Source organism: Hordeum vulgare, chromosome 5H (assembly GCF_904849725.1).
Source record: "Hordeum vulgare subsp. vulgare chromosome 5H, MorexV3_pseudomolecules_assembly, whole genome shotgun sequence".
Classification (NCBI taxonomy): domain Eukaryota; kingdom Viridiplantae; phylum Streptophyta; class Magnoliopsida; order Poales; family Poaceae; genus Hordeum; species Hordeum vulgare.
In genome coordinates, this window is record NC_058522.1 from 459,204,999 (window position 1) to 459,212,450 (window position 7,452).

The following is a 7,452-nucleotide window of genomic DNA, read 5'->3' on the forward strand; positions in this document are numbered from 1 at the left end:
TTGGGTTTATGGAAGTGGATGCACAAGCAGTATTCCGCTTAGTACAAGTGAAGGCTAGCAAAAGACTGGTAAGCGACCAACTAGAGAGCGACAACAGTCATCAACATGCAATGAGTTCAACTAACATTGAATGCAAGCATGAATAGGATATAAATCACCATGAACACGAACATCATAGAGGCTATGTTGATTTTGTTTCAACTACATACATGAACATGCGCCAAGTCAAGCCACTTGGAACATTAAAAGGAGAATACCATCCTATCATACTACATCATAGTCATCTCAAAATCTATGTTGGCATTCAAGACAACCCATTATAAGCTCTCAGAAAAATAAGCATGGCATCAGAAACTATGATTTCTAAGTTGTCATTGCAAACATGGTTCTCTCACAACAAAGCTAAATCTGGGTCGACAAGCTAGTCATATTTACAACAACAAAATAGATAGAGTTCATACCAGCTTTTTAGTCTCAGTCACTTCATCATATATCATCATTATTGCCTTTCATTTGCACGATCGAACGATGTGATCAATAATAAGAGTGCTCGTGCATTGGACTAAGCTGAATCTGCAGGCAAACACAAAGGAGAAAACAAAGTAATATGGCTCTTTTGAAAGCTAAACAGGTATATATGCAAGAACCACTAAACATTGTAACCAATATCTTCTACCTTGACCCAAAGAAAAAAAGAAAACTATTTAACGGGAAAGCTCCCAACAAGCAAAAGAAGAAAGAAAAATCTTTTTGGGTTTTCTCGAAAGGACACAAAACAAGAAAACAAGGAAACGAAAATAAACTAGCATGGATAATACAGTGGCAAAGTGTAAACACCAGCTAACAAAGTGAAAGCATAGGCATGAACGTAAAGTCGGTGAAAACACGTACTCCCCCAAGCTTAGGCTTTTGTCCTAGCTTGGTCTACTCCCAAGGTGGGAAATAACCAGCTCCAGGATACTCCGGAGCAGACTGTGGATACCACTGCTGTGTGAGATCCTGTGGCTCCCACTGATAAACTGGCGTCTGGTACTCGACTGGCGGCTCGGGCACGGACGCCTGTGGTTGGGCCAAGCCCCAATATGCATAGATGTCCGCGGGCATAATACCTTCCTGCATGAAGATCGAACAAAGAAGGAGCAGGCAAAGTAATAGTCTCACGAATACCCTGACTAAATACCAGGTTATAAATCATCCGTCTACTAGCATCCCTATCCAGAAAATCATGGCGAACCATGTTGTCATAATCCAGATATTTCTCAGGGAGAAACATCTCTCCTTCCTCTCCTAGTCTAATGGGTATCTCAAAGTGTCTGGCAAGACGGGTAGCATAGATACCTCCATAGACAACACCTTTAGAACAGTTCAGGTTCAACCGTTGAGCTACTATAGTGCCCAAGCTATAAGTCTTATCGTTATAAAGGCCTTCGCGCAGAACCGCAAGGTCTGGAGAACTAAGTGATCCAGCCTCCCCACGGCCAATCAAACATTTTCCCACAAATAATGAGAAGTATCGAAGCACAGGAAAATGTATGCTAGCAATTCTAGCGCGAGACACTCCTCTCTCCTCTCCAACAGCAATAGAACCAATGAAATCCTCCAAGTCCCGTGGACGAGGGTCACGGATATCCCCAACATAAGGTAATTTGCATACATTGCAAAAATCCTGCAGCGTCATGCACTGGGGGACATCGTATATCATGAACTCAACCATGGGAGGATTCTTCCTCGGATAAAAGTTGAAGCTTTGAACGAAAATATTGGTGAGGAGGAGGTATTGTGAGCACTTATCTTCAACGACCGCAGTAAGACCTGCGTTCTCCACCAAGTAATAAAAGTCTTCATAAAGTCCGGCGGCGCGCAAAAATTCATCACTTGGCCACTCGCACGCTCGAACTTCTGTGACTCGAGGAACTACGTACTTGGGGTGGTTCTTCTCATCCTCCTTGGGGTTATGGCTTGAGGAGCCTATCAAGAACCTCCTCATCTTTTCCTTTTTCTAGCTCTGAAAAATTCTGAAATTTTTAGAGACTTCGAAAGAAAAGTGAACAAGGATCAACCCAACTTGTAGCAACTACTCCTACTAGTGCCTAGAGACCGTATCACGCGCTAAAACTACTTGGGACCAGCTAAAATCAACATTTCTAGCTCAAGAACAGGGTCACCAAGGTAGCAAGAATACGCGAAGGACAAAGCACTAGAACAAAAACTAATTGGACCAATGGAGGAGACACTTACCAAGGAGTAATTTCCCCAAAACGGTTCGGAGAATGGTGCTTTGAGCAAGGAGATCAAAAATCACAGCCAAATGAGCAAGAACACGGGTTTGAGCTGCGGAACAATTATTTTTGTAGGTGGAAGAAGAGGCTAGGAGCTGGAATGAGTGGAGGGGGTGCCTGTGGGCCCCACAAGCTTGGACTCCGCCACCAGGGGGTAGGTGGCGGTGGCAGGGCTTGTGGCCCACTGGTCTGGGCCCCAGGCCAGCTCTCGGGCCCAGTAATTTTCAAAAATTCCAGAAAAAATTATACTAAATTTTCAGGGCCATCATAGAACTTTTATTTTTGAGGTATTTTTCTCCGGGACGCTAAAACAGAAAATAGAAAAAGCTAAACTAAATCTATCATTTTTCTTCTAAGCAAAAGAAAATGAAAGCTCAAAACAGAGGTATGTGACTCTTTGATTCATCTGTTTCATGGTCATCGAAAGAAATCCGTCAATGGGATTGATCAAGTCCTTATGTCAAAACCTTCTCAAATCGCAAGAGAGAACGGAGAATTTTCTAATAGCCACTAAGTCACCTCAATGGGGATATGTATCTCCCCAACAAGCAAATCATACTTCATCTTGACATGAGGAATAGGGCATTCAAAGCTCCCAATAAGAATCGATGAAGTCTTTTCGATAGCATTGATGCAAAGTACTTGATATCGTTTCTTCTGAAAGTGCACTGTGTGCTCATTACCGTTGACATGGAAAGTGACATTGCCTTTGTTGCAATCTATAACAGCCCTTGCGGTGTTTAAAAAGGGTCTTCCGAGGATGACACCCATGGCATCGTCCTCAGGAATATCCAAGATAACAAAGTCTGTTAAGATAGTGGTGTTAGCAACCACAACAGGTACATCCTCGCAAATGCCGATAAGGAAAGCAGTTGATTTGTCGGTCATCTGCAGAGAAATTTCAGTGGGTGTCAACTTATCCAACTCAAGTCTACGATAAAGAGAGAGTGACATAACACTAACACCGGCTCCAAGGTCACATAAGGCAGTTCTTACATAGTTTCCTTTAATGGAGCAAGGTATAGTGGGCACTCCGGGATCACCAAGTTTCTTAGGAGTTCCACCTTTAAAAGTGTAATTGGCAATCATGGTGGAGATCTCAAGATCTGGTATCTTCCATTTATTAGTCACGATATTTTTCATGTACTTGGCATACGGAGACATCTTGAGCATATCAGTTAACCGCATCTGCAGAAAGATGGGTCTTATCATCTCAACGAAGCGCTCAAAATCCTCATCATCCTTTTTCTTGGATGGCTTAGGAGGAAAGGGCATAGGTCTCTCAACCCATGGCTCTCTTTCTTTACCATGCTTCCTAGCAGTGAAGTCATTCTTATCGTATTTCTTAGGTTGTGGGTTATCAGGATTAACCGTAGGTTCAATCTCCACATCCTCATCATTGCTAGGTTGAGCATTATTATGAACATCGCTGTCCATATTGTCACGAGGTTCATGTTCATCACCAGATTGTGTTTCTGCATGAGACGCAGAAATATCATTAGGTTCTTCCAATGTGAGAGTATTTGGCGAACTGGCATGCGGGTTTCTATCATCCTTCTTCTTCTCCTTAGGATGACTGGGTGTATCAGCATTGATTCCTTGAGAATCTTGATCAGTTCTCTTAGGATGACCTTCAGGATACAAAGGTTCCTGAGTCATTTTGCCTCCTCTAGTAATCACTCTGACAGAGTTGTCATTTAATTCTTTGAGCACGTCATTCTGAGCTTTAAGTACTTGTTCTACCTGAGTAGTAATCATAGAGGCATGTTTACTCACAAGCTTCAGATCATTGACATTTATGTCTACACAAGCACTTAAATGGCTAAGCATACGAGTACTTTGTTCCAAATGTCTGCTAACATAATCATTGAAACTCTGTTGTTTGGCAACAAAGTTGTCAAATTCATCAAAGCATAGGCTAGCAGGTTTATCAAAAGGAATGTCACTCTCATCAAACCTACGCAGAGAATTCACTTCCACTACCTGTATCGGGTTATCGAGACCATGGATCTCTTCGATAGGTGGTAGATTTTTGACATCTTCGAATCTAATGCCTTTCTCTTGCATAGATTTCTTGGCTTCTTGCATATCTTCGGGACTGAGGAATAGAATACCTCTTTTCTTAGGAGTTGGCTTAGGAGGTGGTTCGGGAATAGTCTAAGCATTATCGTTGATCGGGATGTTATTCAGTAGGGTCTCAGCTTGTTCTACAGTTCGTTCCCTAAAGACACAACCGGCACAACTATCTAGGTGGTCTCTAGAGGCATCGGTAAGTCCGTTATAGAGGATATCAAGTATCTTGTTCTTCTTAAGAGGGTGATCAGGCAAAGCATTCTGTAGCTGGACGAGCCTCCCCCAAGCTTGTGGAAGACTCTCTTCTTGGAGTTGAGCAAACTTGTATATTTCCTGCAAGGCAGCTTGCTTCTTATGGGCAGGGAAATATTTCTCACAGAAGTAATAGACCATCTCCTGGGGACTACTCACACATCCAAGAGCAAGAGAGGTGAAGCGGGCTTTAGCATCATCCTTTAGAGAGAAAGGAAACAACTTAAGGATGTAGTAGTGGCGGATCTTCTCCTCATTAGTGAAAAGGGTGGCTATATCGTGTAGTTTGGCAAGATGGGCTACGACCGTCTCAGACTCATAACCGTGAAAAGGATCAAATTCGACTAGAGAGATTATCTCAGGGTCGACAGAGAATTCATAATCCTTATCGGTGATAAAGATAGGTGAAGTGGCAAACTTCGGGTCGTATTTCATCTTAGCTTCCCGAGATTTTTCCTTCCACTTGAGAAGTAATTTCTCAGCGTCATAGGCATCCTTACACGCAAGAAAATCCTCAGCTATCTCTCCCTCCATAACATAACCCTCAGGTATATCAGGCAATTCATATCTAGGAGAGCTAGATCTAGCAGGAGCAAAAGCAGGTTCTATCTCAATAGTATCGGTAGTTTCATAAGTATCGCGAGCATTTGCAGTAACTCTAGCAATATGAGCATCAAGGAACACCCCTAGTGGAACATCAGCCAAAGTAGTATCTCTAGCAGTATCAAGCATAGCATCATCAGGCAAAATAGCATCTGTAGCATCATCAGGCAAAATAGCATCTCTAGCAGTATCAAGCATAGTATCATCAGGCATAATATCAAGCATAGCATCTCTAGCAGTATCAGGCATAGTATCAAGCATAGCATCTCTAGCAGTAGCATCATAAGCAGCATCAAGCACAGGCGACATATCAATATTTCTAGCAGGAGGTGATGTCGCAAACTTACTCATAACTGAAGGTGAATCAAGTGTAGAGCTATATGGCAATTCCTTACCTCCCCTCGGAGTTGAGGGCAATACTTTGGTTTTTGGATCCTTCAGATTCTTCATACTGATCAGCAGATATAAATCCCAAGTGACTTAGAGAATATAGCAATACCTCCCCGGCAACGGCGCCAGAAAAATGCTGACTGACACTCTCTGGCAATAGCTAGACGAATGCTGATTCTCTGACAACAAACCTTCCCCTGCAACGGCACCAGAAGAATGCTACTAGCACTCCCCGGTAATGAAACTAGAAGAATATTGTTGACGGCCCACGAGCGCGTGGGTTCGCAGCAGTTTTCGAGGGTAGAGTATTCGACCCAAATTTGTTGGTACGCCAGACCGGAGGTGAGAGAATACTCTCGAGTATTAGCAACTGAATTTGTCTGATTCAACCGCACCTGAAAGATTAGTATCTGCAAGCAAAGTAGTAACAGCACAGTAGTATGATAACAACGGTGTCAGAAACGATGTGTTGACACAGCAGACTATTTCTAACGATTGTATCAATGGCGCCAAGTTGCCTCGTTGACGGAAATTGTCGGTTCCCGTCAACGACCAGCGATCAAGATTGTAGCAAGTAGCAGCAGTGTAACGAGTAATCGCAGTGGCAAGGAACAACAGTAGTGATAGCAGTAGCAAGTAGCAACAGTAGCAAGCGAGAGTAGTAGCAACAGTACCAGCACAGCAAGACAAGTAACAGCAGCAACAACAGTAGTAACACCAGCGAAGCAAAACAAGTAACAGCAGTAGTAGGAAAAACTCGTAGGCAATGGGTCGGTGATTTGTTTGGATGATATTCATCATGCAACAGTTATAACACAAAGAGATATGTGGCTAGCTCCCGTTCGTCAATGTGATGTAGACATGCATTCTGTGTGTCGTCATACGTGCTTAGGGAAAAGTGTTGGAAATATGCCCTAGAGGCTATAATAAATTAGTTATTATTATATTTATTTGTTCATGATAATCGTTTATTATCCATGTTATAATTGTATTGATTGGAAACAATATACTTGTGTGGATACATAGACAAAACATTGTCCCTAGTAAGCCTCTAGTTGACTAGCTCGTTGATCAAAGATGGCCAAGGTTTCCTGGCCATAGGCAAGTGTTGTTACTTGATAACGGGATCACATCATTAGGAGAATCATGTGATGGACTAGACCCAAACTAATAGACGTAGCATGTTGATCGTGTCATTTTGTTGCTACTGTTTTCTGCGTGTCAAGTATTTGTTCCTATGACCATGAGATCATATAACTCACTGACACCGGAGGAATGCTTTGTGTGTATCAAACGTCGCAACGTAACTGGGTGACTATAAAGATGCTCTACAGGTATCTCCGAAGGTGTTAGTTGAGTTAGTATGGATCGAGACTGGGATTTGTCACTCCGTGTGACGGAGAGGTATCTCGGGGCCCACTCGGTAATACAACATCACACAAAAGCCTTGCAAGCAATGTGACGTAGTGTAAGTTGCGGGATCTTGTATTACGGAACGAGTAAAGAGACTTGCCGGTAAACGATATTGAAATAGGTATGCGGATACTGACGATCGAATCTCGGGCAAGTAACATACCGAAGGACAAAGGGAATGACATACGGGATTATATGAATCCTTGGCACTGAGGTTCAAACAATAAGATCTTCATAGAATATGTAGGATCCAATATGGGCATCCAGGTCCCGCTATTGGATATTGACCGAGGAGTCTCTCGGGTCATGACTACATAGTTCTAGAACCCGCAGGGTCTGCACACTTAAGGTTCGGCGTTGTTTTATGCGTATTTGAGTTATATGGTTGGTTACCGAATGTTGTTCGGAGTCCAGGATGAGATCACGGACGTCACGAGGGTTT